We start from the raw sequence: 15,627 nt of genomic DNA, 5'->3' as shown, positions 1-15,627 counted from the left end.
AAACAATTACTTGACGTTTTAAATTAAGAATGAAACTTGTTCCTCTTCTTTTCACATGTAGCCTTCGTTCCTGAGAAGGGGTCATTTACAGTATTGACTCTAACTCTGTATGTCCTGGCATGAAAGAAAGGGTGGGTTCATTATTTAATCATTGATTCAGTAAAATTGATTGAATTCTTACTATATTCTGGGGGACGCAAAGAATAGTTAGGTCCAGTCCTCCCCTACAAAGAACTACAACCAGTCTGGGGATCAACCCCAGGAAAAAAGCTTGTCCTTTTTGTTTTCTTCATCAATGTATCTCCCACACTGAGCATAATGTTTGTTTAGTGCATTCTAGGTGTTCAACAACATTTTTCAAACAAATAAGTGAGATGAATGCCACATGAGCACAGTAAGTCCTTTCCAAGATGAGAAATGAGCACCCCCGGCTTCGGTGATTAGAGCAGACTTCATCAAGGAGATGGATTTGAGCAATGCTTTCCGGAAGCGATGGGACTCCCTGCAGCCAGTGGAGGGATGACAGAAAAGCACTACTGTTTCAGGTAAGGGGACAAAGACAAGTCAAGCCAGGAGGCTGGGAGACTCGAGAAATTTCAGAAGGGGGAATGGCCAGCGTCCAAGTGGCCAGGCAGCAGGAGAAATGCGTGAGAAAGACATGTAAGAGTCATGATAGGGCAAGAGAGCGTGCAGGGTAAGGAGGGTATTGAAATCACTTCCAAAGTGACTTCCCAATGTAGTGGAGAAAGGTGAATCATGCATAGACTGGAGAGCTGTGGTGAGGGAAAAATACAACCAAACTGGGCTCGGGAGACCCAGGCTCCATCTGTGCTGGGTCCAGCAAAGTAATGTTCTGCTCCTGCCTGCCTTGATGTTAACCTTTAAAAGAAAAAAAAAAAGGAAATTTAAAAAAATCCTGACTTCCTATGTACTTTTCCAAGTGAGTCATGAGGATTATTATGTTCATAGCCAATTTTGATGTAAGGATATGAATAGAAATAAGAGTGGATTGATCCCAGAAACGCCCCTGGAGGCTGCTTTTAGCCATAAAGTATCTTAGGGAGGAAGAGCAGCCCAGTGTCCCCTCTCCCCAAGGTCATGTTACAGGATGGAAAACTGTAAGGTGCCTAGTAAGTCCCGGTCTTTGCATTTTAGGACCTTCCAAAACAAAGGGGTGTGTGTGTGTGTGTGTGTGTGTGTGTGTGTGTGTGTGTATTTGTGTGTATGCGTGATGTGGTATGTGTGAGGGTATGGGTGATGTGGTGTGTGCATGTGTGCATGTTTGTGGTGTGTGTGTAAGGGGCACTGAAAGACTGAAAGGGTTTGGGGAAGAACAAAAGAGACATGGTCTGTGCTCTATGCCAAGTTTCTCCCGGACAGAACCTGTGCATGATAATCTCAATAACAGTTAAACACACACACACCAAAAAGAAAAAAAAAACCAGGAAAACAAATTAGTCAGAAAAGGCAGGGGGGTGGGGAGATTAGATTTCTCAATAAAATAGTTACAGGAAATTGTTTATACTCCAGGAGAAATGAATTTTTCTTATCATTAGCTTTCTCATCAATGTTGTAATGGTCTTATACACCCAAATGGGATCTACCAGCTATCCCTGCCTGACCCCAGCCCCCACACAAGCACCATCCCCACCACTACCACCACCACCACCATCACCACCACCACCACCACCACCACCACCACCACCATCACCACCACCACCACCACCACCACCACCATCACCACCACCACCACCACCACCACCACCATCACCACTATAACTACCACCACCACCACCACCACCACCACCACCACCATCACCACCACCACCACCACCACCACCACCACCACCACCATCACCACCACCACCACCACCACCACCACCACCATCACCACCACCACCACCACCACCACCACCGCACTGTGCACACATTATGGATCCCTCCGCCGTTACCTTATATTCTTGCTCCCTGACAGGTTGTGACCTCTTGGATGGTAGGAGCTGATTCGTTTACAAAGAACATTGCTTGGCATAGAATAGGTACTTAATGAATTTTTTACTGGCTAGGATCCAGGAGGGCCTTTGAAGTGCAGTGTCCTTGAGGGTCTCCCTATCAGCATGAGCCACAGAAGGAGGGCTTGCTGATCATCTACAGGTAACCCTGGAATCAACTACGTGTATGTACACGCACACACACACACACACACACACACACACATACTTGCACACCTGCCAACAGCATTACTTCTTAAAATCATGTGATTTGCTTCAATATCTGGAAATAAGTATGTTTTCTGAATACAGCATAATTCATTCCATGTTAATAGTCTAATTCCATTCTATAGAAGGTGTGATTTATATCAATGTACTGAAAGGTGTTAAGTGTCATCCGCCCCTCCTTCCCCTCAGCCTCTAACTCTGCTCACCTTCAGAGAGACTCCAGGGTGCCCCTCTGGGCCCCTCGTCCCTGGTTAAGAAACCCACAATCAGTCAGAACCATCTAATCACAAATGGCTACAGGAAGCCCTGCAGAATCTTTGACAGGCTGCTTTTCTGTCTGTTAGGCCACATGCCTGTCTTTGGGAGGCATCTCAGAGACTTTCCATTAGAGGAAGAGGGAAGATTTATGACACTTCTGTACAAGAACCACACCCCACAGCCCCTACCTTGGGGGTGGGGAGCACTGCGGGGAGGAGAGTGAAGGGATTGGTTTATTCCATTCTTCTATTTACAAAAACAAACTCCCGATTATAAAAATGGGACAGCACAAACACATCACAGCCATGTAGAGAAAGTAGAATGTAGATCACTGTGAAATGCTGAGGGAAGAATTCTCTAGGCACTGGGATTGGAGCCCAGATAACCTAGCATGATTTGGGTGGGTGGGGTAGTGTGGGGGCAGGAAAAGGGGGAGGCATTCTTAGCATTCCTTCATGGAGAATCAACAAACGCAGCAGCTGGGAAAGGGCAGAGTTTGTGGGGCTAGGGCTCTGGCATGACCACTCTCTGCTCAGGCGTCCAGAGAGGAGAGCTTAAGACATGACAGCCTTCCAAAAGCATTGTATGTGCACATGTGTTTTTATACAAATCTTTATTTGCATGCCCTGTCTCTGCAATCCTTTTACCTCCCTTTTCTTAATCTGAAAAACATAGCCTGAATATTAGTAATGATAACAATCTCTCCCATGTGTAAAAGTGCAAACAACTTAAAAGTGGTTTTTCATGTCTTTGTCTCATTTATTACGTTATACTACTAACTCATTTGAAGTGTGCCTGCATCTACCCACTCCTGGAGGTTTCAGGAATGCTTATCAGCTTAATATTGGATTTTTGCAATGCCACTTATTTAACATGATTGCTAAAATATTCTTTCTGTGCTTTGAGAGCAGATAAGATTATGCACTTAACACTCATTTGCTTTCAGAGGTATGCCTCCTCCAGCAGGACCTGGGGAGAAGCAAGAATGCCATGAGGCGTATCTCTTTTTCCAAAGGTGAGGGATTGGGCTGGGTGAGTCAGCTGTTGCCACTCTAAGGGCTGGGAAGGAGCTAGTAATCAGGGGTGTAGGAATGAAACCCCCTACTTTCTTGCCCTCCCAATCTGTCCAAATAAGGCCAAAGTACCATTCAGCAAAGCCAGCTTGATAACCCCTAGCCAGAGGGAGCTGAACCAATGTTTCCCCTTCTGTTTGTTGAAAGCCACATGCTGTGGTGTATCATGAGCTCCCTCCCCTTCTCAGAAACTGTCCCCACTGGGCTGGGATATGAAGCAGGCCAGTGGCCCTTGTGTGTGGAACCAGGTGTTCTTGAAGACTGTGCTTAGATTACCAGAAGACCACTAAGCATGTTCCAAGTACCCTAACCACTCTTCCCCTCTACCCAAAAGACCCATGACCATGGCCAGGTTTTGCTCCTGATTCTTGAAGCAATGTGACCTAGCCTTGAGGCTTAAACTTCCGTAGCTGAAGTGAGGGTTCTGAGTTCTAACAACTTTCCAGATGAGAAACCACTGGAAGAGTAACGCTTTTTTTTTCTTCTTCTTCTTTGAGTGCTTACTCCAAGCAATTCCTATGCTTGGCTGAGCGTTTTACATCTAGTTCTCAATCAATGATGTAGAAGGTATAATTACTCCATTTCATTCCTGAAAAACTCCAACACCAGAGAGTTTGAGCAGCTTGTTCAACATCTCACAGCTGGAATCTAGGCTTCTAACTCCACTTAACTGTTTGAAAGAAGGTAAAGGTACCACGCTTGTATGTAAATTCATTCTTTCATTCAATATTTACTGAGCTGCTACTAAGTGCCTGGGGCAGGAAATACTTGTGAAAAAAACTGACAAAGCTAGGAATTTCATAGAGTTTACATGCTAGTGGGTAGAGACAGAAAATTAACAAATACGTAACATGTTATGTGGTGATAAATGCCATGCGGAAAAAGAAACCACGGTAATGGAGATTAAAAGAGCTGGGGTGGGGCAGTACTACTTACATAGGAAATGACGCATTCCTGATGCTGGGACATAAAAATGTTGCCCATCACGTCCAGAACAGTATCTAAATTCCTGGAACCTGTCATGTCCAGCTGTGATGACAGTATGCTGGTTCCCCAGGAAACATGAGAAGACTCCCTGCCAAATAGGTGCATTTCAGCTTATTGGAACATTCAGTCAGAATGAAAATGCTATAGTACAGATGGACAGAATGGCACAGGTAACGATGCAATCCTGTCATGAGCCTCACTCCTCCACCTTGATTGGGAACTAATCCCTTTTCCCTCTTTCTTCACAATGAGCTTTTGAAAACTGACCCCCACCAATCTGGAAACAATTTGGAGATTCCCAAGAGAAAAGGGCTATGTACCAATGTGATTACTGGTATTGTTTTCATTAAATATAACATGATTGGGAATTACTGGGGGAAAACCACAATGATGAAGGATGGGATTTCAAAAGATGGGACAAATTAGCACGTCTAAAGATTGGCCATAAAATCAGGAGGTTGATGAACTATCAATGTTTCTAAGCTATATAAATAGGCAGTGTTATAAAATAGTGGGATTTAGAGATCTTGAGAAAAGATGGTCCCAAGCTTTGGAAAACAAGTGATTTAATAAGGTAACTTTTATATTTTTCAATATACTTTGAAAGGATTACTTTTTCTAGAAATAGCAAGATTAGTTAATATTAGTATAGAGGACCAGGAGTTCTTACATCCAAACAGACCTAGCTGCCTAACCTACCTGGGATGTCAGACTGTAAACAGCCTATCAAAAATCATGGTAAAACATATAGTAAAACCAAATATCTTTTGTCTAGGTGAAATTGAAAAGTAATCTCAACTGAAAAAATTCCTTATAACCCTGCATCATATTTTACACTTACCACTACTTTTTAGTCATTTCCAGCATCCTCAGATGCTTTTTGGTAGTAAATGGAGTTTAGTTCCTTAATTAATTTAGTAGATAATTAATGTAATGACCATCTCAAACCTTATATATTCTCATTTAGTGTCACTCAGAAGAAACTAAACTTTTGATTTTTTTCAGAAGCCAGGTTTTCAAGATTTATAGCATAAGTGATCTTTCTTCTGTTTTAAATTTGAACACATAAGTTTCTCCATTATCTTCCCTCAATTCTATAAAAGAAGCTAAGGAGAGTTCTTTAAATATACTAAAGTTGTGATGACAAGTATAATATAGAGGAAAATACAGCTTTTGAGGCCATCTAAATTTTGCTCTGTGTGTCTTAAATACTTAAAATTCTTGGGGAAAAATGTCCCCAAATCCAAAGTGGTAGTGGCATTGATTAAGTTTATGTGGTGGTGATTGCTATCATTTTATAAATATTATAAATCTGTACCATCCAATATGGAAGCCACTAGTCACATGTGGCTACTGATCATTTAAAACATGGCTACTCTGAATTGAGATGTGCTGTAAGTATAAAATAGACACTAGATTTCAAAGATTTAGTATGAAAAAAGAATAAAAGTATCTTAATAATTTGTATATTGATTACATTTTGAAAAAATAACATGTCGGATATGTTGAGTTAAGTAAAACGTGAGAGTTCATTTTATCTGTTTCTTTTTATATTTTTAGTATAGCTACTAGAAAATGTAAAAGTATATATATGTAGCTTGCATTATGCTTCTATTGGGCAGCACTGTTCTACAGTTTAAGAAAGTACAAAGCAAGTATTTATTTCTGTTGGCCTCAAGATATTTTTAAATTCTTTAAGCAATTTGGAAGTTGTATTTGAGCCAGAATCACACTAAGGAGGTATAAGATTATTGAGTACATGCTTTGTATACCTACCCACCCCCACCCCCAACCCCCAAACCCCAGTTTGAACAAGAACAATGACAGGCAAAATAGAAATAAATAAGTAAAACAACATAAGCAGGTTCAAACACCATAAGCTTCTACATGGACAAGGTACATGGACTAGAAAAACAAAGTGATCAGTATCATATGACAGTGCTTCTGAGACATCTGGGAGTTGGGCTCATCTAAAGTAATGGTAATCAATATTTGTAAAGTGGCAACAGGAATCAAACTGAAGATGGGTGGAACTCCCCCTGATTTAAAAGGGGACAGGGGGAGCTGAAAAAAGCTCTTCTAATTGTTGCTTGAGAATATTGCCTCCTTGAGTTAATAGGATATTAAACTGCTTCATCTCCAGGATCTGAAAGAAGTTAACTACTGGCTCTATGACCAGAATGGTCATTAACCTTAAGCCTTGATGCCATAAGACTTGAGGCCATAATTTTAAGGTGTATGAGCTCCCAGCCTGCAATCTAAAATGTTTTTTGGTCAGCAAGCCTCAAGGAGCCAAGTGGCGACAATCACTAAAACAACTAGAGAGGGATGGATGGGCAGAGAAGAAGGCCGGGGTGGAGGTGGGGGGGAAGTACATTCTTCTCTAAATAAGCCATGATACCAAAACAAAGTAATGTAATGCTAAGACAGATAGTTGGTACAAATCACCTAGAAGAAGATATATTTAACCTAGCAAAACTAAAGTATAAAAATAGCCTGATAAGAACTTTAAAATAAATGCATTTAGGGTGATAAAGGAGATAAGTGAAAGAATAACATTCACTAAATATTAAGCACAGAATTGGCAAGCAAAAACAGGAAGAAATTAAACAAAACAGGTGTATCTAAAAGAAGCAACGTGAAAAATTTAGACATGAAAATCATTTATTGAAAAAGTCTCGAAAGACAGCCAGACTATACAGAAACAGGAAATTGGAAGATAGTACTGAGGATTTCACTAAATTACAAAGAAACAAACAAAGAGAGAAAAACATTCAAAGGTCTTAAAGGATAAAGGGAAAAGTCTAAGTTATATAGGTCTAACGGAATTTCCCAGAAAGGTAGAAAAGTAATATTTGAAGAGATATTTTCTAATGTTTTTCCAGAACTAAAGAAAGACATGAATTCTAAAAGCAAAAGTTAAGTCCAAGGACCCAGGGTGATAAATAAATATTAATTACTACAAGATGATATATGTAGTGAGACAACAAATAATTGAGAACAAAAAAAGAAGGAAAAAAAATCTTAAAAACTACCACAGTAAAAAGACAGATTACTTATAAAGGACCGACAATTAAACTGACAGCAACAGTAGATACCAGGAGATAAAAGAATAATATCCTCAAAATGCTAAGTGAAAGTAACTCAGCCTAGCCATTTATACCCTGACAAACTATCATAAAAAAAATGAAGAACGATAATCATGTTTGTAGATTCATAAAGACCAAGAGAGTTTGCCATCAATTGATGCTCATGAACACAAATATTAAAGATTGGATTTAAGTAAAAGATGTGGACCCATACAGAAAGCATGGAATACAAGAAACAGTGATAAAAATAATATTAACAAAATATGCTGATTAATTTAATTTAATGTCAAAAGCTAGTTAAGTAATTTTGGAGAAAAACTTTTAAAATTCCAGGAATTGGTTATTTAATGGGTAGTTAAATATGCCCAGGGAGTTTGTAAATTTTCCAAATTTATTTTTTTTATTTCTTTAAATTTATTTTTTATTATAGTTGGTATATAATTGAAATTTTTCTTGAATAGATTTAGACTTTGAGAAAGATAGCATAGTCAAAGGTTAGAGATGGTAATTAAAATAATAGAAATCATAGAATTAAAATAGTAAAATGCTTCCAAACCCACAGAGCTGGGGGGCAAGATACATGGAGAATATTAAAAACAAAACAAAACCAAAATCCCACAACTTTATTCAAAAGATAACATGAAATTATAGATTCCAATAATGAAACTAGATAGTAAAAAGAAAATAGGTGGTAGAAATAAGTGTAAATATATCAGTGATTATTAACAATGAAAATGGATTAAACTCATCAGATAAATGACAGAGATGAACAGATTGGTGGTTTTTAAACCAGCTGCTTAAGCCTGCTGTTTATCAGAAACACTAAACAAAATCTAAAACAATTATGCAGAAAGATTGAAAGTTATGGGAAAGTGGTACCATGAAATTAATAACCAAAGAAATTCTGTGTAACAACATAAGTAGTAGACAAAATAGAATTTCAGACACAGCACATTTAATAAGGATAGATATGAGTACTAACTACATAATAGTAAAAAAAAAAAAAAGTCTACCAGGAGATAGTAAACACAAACACGTATTTGGAAAACCTTTTACACATGGTCTTAAATGACTCATGGGAGAAAAGGAAATCACAGTAGACATTGTAAAATATTCATATATTTTATGTGTTTTGAAGCTATGATTTTAGGGCCATAGAAATTTATGACAATTACAAAATATTTACAATAGAATAAAAGTACTACTTTTTAAAATTGTTAGATGAAGTTAAAATGTGTTTAGAGGTAAGTATATTACTTTAAACTAAAAATTGAAAATGAATGAATGAAATTTGCAACTTAATAAGCTAGAAAATAAAAGCAAACCCAAAGAAATTAAAAAGAAGGAAAGAAAGGAGAAATTAATAATATACAGAAAAGAGAAATAGTAGAAATGATTAACATAATCGATACCTGCTTTTTAAACAGCTTTACTAAAATATAATTCACTAATTTAAAGTGAACGACTCAAGGTTTTTTATCATAGTAGATTCACACAGTTGTGCAACTATCACCACAATCTAATTTTAGAACATTTTCATCTCTCTAAAAAGAAATCCTATGCCCCTTAACAGTCATGACCAAGCAGTCGTTAAACAACCACTAATCTTTCTTTTCCTCTACACATGTAGTAATCAAAAAAACTTTCCACGAGGAAAAGCTCAGGTCCAAGTGGTTTTACTCGATGAATTCTATCAAACATTTAAAGATTACCTACCCTTCATAAACTTCTCCCCAAAATAAAAGATGAGGGGACAATTTCCAACTTATTGCATTAGGCCAATAGTGCCTTGATACCAAAATCAGATGAAGACATCACAAGAAAAGAAAACTACGTGCAAACTCTGTGACCTGACAGGAAGTTTTTGCATCATTCAGCTTCGGAAGTCAATTTTGTAACCAGCAACAGGAAAGGAAGTCGTGAAGAATGTGCGATAGATACAAATGCCTAAGACCTCTGGACAGAAAGTCATTTTGATTTGCCCAGTCAACACAGATTAGTGCATGCCCACAAGAGGGGGACTTCAGAAATGGGAGCTGATATTGGGTTCCATGACCATACATACTCCATTCCAATTTATAAAAAAAGTGCTCAAAGTCTGGAAGTACCTCCTCTTTGAAGGCATGGCACTAGTTTCACGTCTGAGGACAAGCCATCCACGTACAACTGTTGAATTAAGCAAAGTCAGGATTTATTTATTTCCATCCTCAAAGAATTTTTCCTCATCATCACCCAGAACAACCCACTACCCTGACCTCTCTTCTCTACTCTGTCAGAATCCGTTGGGACCTTCATTCACATTAAAGTCTAAATGAATGATAACATTATAAAGAATGTTTCAATCAGACTATGTGCATTTTACCAGAGATTCAAGCTTAAACATAAAGGCTGAAAAATTTATCATTTCCTGTCATAAGACAATTTTATAAGGAATAATTTAAGGGGCAAGATCGTGGGAGTACAGAGGGCCTCTGGATTTTTCTAGGCCCTAAAAGCAATAATACTAAAATACAACACTAAAGACCTAGGCTGCCAAAACCTAGGCTGCTGGAAATATAAAGAAGTGAGCACTATACGTATGCCTTTCTGCATAGAATTCCTGAAATTTGTCCAGGATATACATAGGAGAGGTACTATTAGGTTGGTGCAAATGTAATTGCGGTTTTTGCAACTATTTTTAACCTTTTAAACCACAATTACGTTTGCACCAATCTAATATAAGCAAAGTAAATAGGACACCGTAAGGAAAGATATCTACATCCAGGTCTGCTTTCTAGAAGAAATAATTTTGTCTCTCCTTCCTACGATATATATGGCCAAGATTATTGAAAACCTCTGTAGATGCAGCCTCAGATATGGATAAATGACTTTAAAACTCATTAAGTTCAATAACATGGGACTCTCAAGCAGATCTTAAAATCCTTTAATGATTCAGAAGACGTTTCTAGTATCAGATAAACAGTCACTTTGAATAACAAGTATTTGGTACTATAATCACTGGGGAATGTGTGTTTAGGCCTCAGAAAGACTCATTTCCCTCATTTGCCTCCAAGATTAAGAGCATCCAAGAGACAAGTATTGTGTTTGCTCTGGGACCATGTAGTCCCTTAATTCCCATTGGCACCATCTGGCCTAATTCCATTTTAAGAGCAGCTAGGTGAGGTCTTCTAATCATGGGCAGATCTCTTATCATGAAGTCAGATCTCAAGAACTACCAGTGACTTAATCCTTCCCTTGCAATGCCATATAAAGTGTTAGTCTTCAACCTTTCCATTAGAAAAATAGCAGAGGGTTGTAGTATTGGAAATCTGATGAGGCATCAGGGTGAGCTCATGGGTTAAAAATGGGGACAACTAAAATATTAAATGAATGTTGGAAAGGACTTCAATGTCTATTAACATCTTTAGGTTAGAAAAGCAGGTCATACGGAAAGATGAAGGCAAACATGAAGATGGAAGCAGGAAAAAAAAAAGAACTTTCAATTGAGGAAAGCTTCCAAGAGACAGCACTGGGAGACTGCTCGTTTTGTTTTATTATGTAATAAAAAGGAAAAATGGAGTTTTTTTTTTTTTTTTTTTTTTTTTTTTTTAAAGCATCAGGCCAAAAGAGTTTGTAGCATGTGCTATGAACTCATTCACAGAAGCACCAACATATTTTAGGGCAACGTTGTCTAAAAATAACTTGCTTCATCAGTCCTGGGACATTTTTTCAGTGTTTTGCCAAGAATCCAATTAATGTGTGTTGTTTTTTTTTTTTCCTTCAGGCAATGTTATGTGGCTTTTATATCTCAGACTCTTTTGTAAAGAAAATCCATGCTGCCAAATGGAGGTGAATAATACGATATGTGAGTAGCTACGATGCGAAGGCTCATAATGCAATTACTTGATTCCCTCTGGCCCAGGACATTTATAAAGATCAATTAACTCAGTTAAGCTACTCTTAAAGCTCTCTTCCTCTCTTTCCCAGGCTCCACCCTGTTTCACTTGTGCAGGGAGCTGGTGCTCAGATTCTGCTTCCGTGATACGCTGGCAGTGAATGGGCAAGTGAAAAAAAAAGAAAAAAAAAGGAAATATGAGCCTGCCAGGGACTTTCATCCTTGCTCAGAGCTTACACAGGTAACTACCTGAAAATATTTAAATCTAAAGGGTGAAGCCAGACTATTTTCCTGGGGCATCAATGACTAATAAGAAAACACTTTCGTAATAAAACCATCTCAGATACATTAAGGGATAGGAAGGCACATAAGCTCTGAAGGTAAAAACACAGTAGACTTCAAAGATATTTCATGATTTTTGTTTTCCATTGGGCCGGTTGGAGTTGAGCCTCCAACTTCCTGAAAGCCACTCATCATACAATATAAAGTATCATCTCAGGAAATAGCTGTTGTGGAATATTCATTTCAGGAGTATTATTATCAACCTAACAAAATGTTCAAGACGGATCACCATTAGCTATGAATTTTAATATTATAACAGACCTTAAAGGTAATCTGGCCTATCTTATTATTTAAAAAATGAAAATGAGAACATAGATAAAAGAGAGAAAAAGGACTTGGGTTGGTTAGGTCTGGTCCCTAACAGGGTCCAGAGCTAGAGTTTTCCACGCACTGATACTGACCAATCTCCAAACACACCATTGTATCGTTGCTTACAATCTTCCTTGCATGTAATGCCTTCTTCCTTTGGAAAAGTTTTTCTCACTATTCAAGACCCAGTTCAAAAATCATCTCTTTGGGAAAATCTTTCTCTACTCACAAAGACAGCTGCTTTCTCCACGGTGCTCTAACAGATCTTTAAATATAACATTGCTTTATTCCACCTCAACTGAAAAGTAACCAATACCCATTTCCTCCCTATTCACAGCTAGGATTCTCAAAGAATTATTTCCACACTGGGGTTTTACTTCCTCCCCTGCATTTACTCCTCAGTCAACCCCCAACTGGCTTCTGACTTCTCCACTTCACTGAAATTATTCTTGAAAAAGACACAAATGACTTCTGTGCTGCACAATCCAACGAACGTTTTTCCATCCTTATCCTACTTTTCCTGTCTTGAACATTCTACGCAGCTGACCACCCCCCCTTTAAAACACCATTGGCTTCTGGGGCACCATACTCCACTGGCTTTCCTGAAATGACGCAAGCATTTCTCTCCACTGCCTTGGGAGTTCATCCTCCTTTCTAGGATCTTCAGTGTTAGAGTTTCTCAGACCTCAGTACTCTTCTCTCTCTTTCCTTTCTCTCTTACTGATCTTGTCCACTTCCTTTCTTCATATTCTATATCTATATCAACAACATATGTCTATAGGTAAGATCTTTCTTTCTGAATTCTAGACTGCAAATCCAACTGTTCATTTATATTGCTAGCATGTCATGGTTATAAGTGATAAAAGCTCACCCAAAACTAGCTAAGATAAAACAAAACAGAAAAAGAGACACAGAGACAGAGAAACAGAGAGAGAGAGGGAGGGAGGTAGAGAGGGAGGGAGGGAGAGAGGGAGGGAGGGAGGGAGGGAGAGAGGGAGGGAGGGAAATACTGGTTAATAGTTACTGACTCTTAACTCATGTAACCAAACTAGGGGCAGAACAAGAGGACTTCAGCATTCTCAGGATTCTTTCTCTCTGAGTCTTCTCTCTCTGGATGTTATCTTCATTCTTCTAAGCCAACATAATCCCTATAGAGAGGACACACTCATCAACAGCTCTCAACTTAAAATTTCACAGCTCTGAAGCCAGAATGTAAAAATCTTCCTTCTGCTCACTCAGATTAGGAGAAGAAATGTGATTGATTCAGTGAGGCTCACGTGGCTTTTCTAGGAACAAATCACTGTGGCCTGAGAGTGAAGATAGTAGGATTGATTTAGATTGGGTCTCATGCACACCTCCTAATTACTAGAGGAATAATGCTGGGTCAGGCACTCACCCAATGTGTATTAGTTAAACTATTCAGCACTTCCATTTGGATCTCTCACAGAGTGACAGTATCTCAAAGTGATAGTATCCAAAACGTAACTAGCAATGGTTCTCCAAATAACATGATTCTCCTCCAGTATTTTCAATTTCAGAAAATAACAACCAACATTTATCGGCTTGCTCAGGCAAGACACAGAAGGGTTATGCTTGACAATCCCTAACTGTCACCATCACCTGACCCACTATCCAATGATCATGGTCTATTGATTCTATAGCCAAGAAATATTTTGGATCCACCCACTTTTTTCTGTATCCAATATCACCCTCCTAGTTCAAGTTATTGTTATTTCATACCTAGATTACTGCAATAACATCTTAATTGGGCTCCAACTCTCCACTCTTGATCTCCTCCCATTCTTTATCCTCAAATCAGGGCGATCGTCAAAAATTAAAGCTCATCACACCCTGCTTCTGCTTAAAACCTTAGAAAAGCTTCTCACTGCTCTTGAGGTAAGCCCTAAATCACTAACTTGCCCTCCAAGCCCTGGGAATACAATCTCTGCTTTCTTTCTTAACCTCATCTCTTCCCACTCTCCCTTTCCCTTACTCAAAATGTTTCCACCTTATCAACCTTTCAGTTTTTCAAAAGCAATTTGAGTTTTTCTTTGGGTGGCGGCGGGGACGCGCGGGGGGGGGGGGGGGGGAGGGCTACAGGGCTTTCACATGAGCCAGGCAAACTTATCCTGTTATATGCTCTCTAGACCCTGCATTTCTTCACATCACTTATCACAGCTCTAATACTTATTTGTGCATATTTTTAACTGTAAGGTTCATAAGGGCAAGAACTGCATCTGTGTTGCTTGATAGAGTACATGACATTTAGGAGGTATTTAATCAATATTTACTGAATGAATAGTCATCCCATTTTCTTATAGTTTTTAATATATCAATCTTGTCTGCCAAAATATGAATTCATTCTTTTATTTCACAAATACTTATTGAGTACCCACTTTGTACTAAGGAGTTAAATATTGGGGACAGAGACAGGAAGAAGATAGCGGGGCATTTTTAGTCTGTTTACTACACAAAAACTATATGTATTTCCTTTCTATCTCTCAGTTCCTGGAAGGTACTAGCTATGCAATGTTTGCTGATTGAATAAATGAATTAAATGGATACTCTGAACTTCACCATCAACTATTACCTGTTTTGTCACTGTGTCTAATTCTGTGTGTTTGGAATGACCAAAAGGTTCATAGTAGAGAAAAATAGGTCACAATCCATGGGTTTCCTGACTGGCAGGGAGTTGGGCCAAACATAATGATCACCCACAAGGCAGAAATGAGATAGGCAGGTCCAAACTGATAAATTGGCACAAGAGAGGAAGGAAGGTTCTAGATATTGCACTGTATCTGGGAGCTATGGGGCAAAGGGATGGGAGAAAAAATATAATGTAAATGGAGTAAGAAAGGAAGAGGACCAATAGGAGATGAGATTTGCTCATTTTCCACTGAAGTTGCTTATTTAAATGCTTGTCTCCTACTCAGCGTTGTGAGCTGTCCGGCAGCAGGAACAATAGGAACAATGTCTGTTTTGATTATCAAAGCACCTCCGGTATCAATGAAGCAACCATGCATACTTGATGAATGAATGAATAAATGAATGTATGAATGGATACTCAGGCAGAGCAGGCTGTCGTGTTCAGAATTACAGCTCCAAGAAACTAATAAGGCTAGGATGCCTCTTCTTATACAGAGAACACACTTCCGGTGGCTGGGTCTTGAGCTCACCCTCTCCAGATAAGCAGGAAATCCTCCAGAGGAGGTTCACACACTCAGATAGTCCAACCAGTCACCAGCTCCAGGCATCCAAAATCAAGAGATAAATGGATCCTTATCTCTGAATTGATAGCTGAAAACTCTCAAGAAAAAAAAAAAAAAACTTCTTTATAGTTAGAGATAAAAAGTCTAAAAATGCATTTATGCCTGGAAGTCATAGTATGAGTGTGAATGAATGAATTATACTGGGTAATTTTTTTTTTTCAGAAAAGAGGTGGTAGTGGTAGTGAAGTATACAATCTGGGAGGGCTA

General features: G+C 38.7%; 1 long non-coding RNA gene across 1 annotated transcript; it reads left to right on the top strand.

The window, feature by feature from the left end:
- The first annotated feature begins 330 nt into the window (after positions 1 to 330).
- Positions 331 to 14,732, top strand: LOC308500962. The gene is made up of 4 exons (XR_013993803.1): positions 331 to 545; positions 11,390 to 11,470; positions 11,593 to 11,741; positions 13,204 to 14,732. It is a non-coding gene; the product is annotated as an uncharacterized lncRNA (long non-coding RNA).
- Positions 14,733 to 15,627: the final 895 nt, after the last annotated feature.

The sequence above is a fragment of the Rhinolophus hipposideros genome (assembly GCF_964194185.1).
Source record: "Rhinolophus hipposideros genome assembly, chromosome: 8".
Classification (NCBI taxonomy): domain Eukaryota; kingdom Metazoa; phylum Chordata; class Mammalia; order Chiroptera; family Rhinolophidae; genus Rhinolophus; species Rhinolophus hipposideros.
The sequence above is the reverse complement of the archived record's forward strand: the minus strand, read 5'-3'. Positions and strand labels throughout refer to the sequence as shown.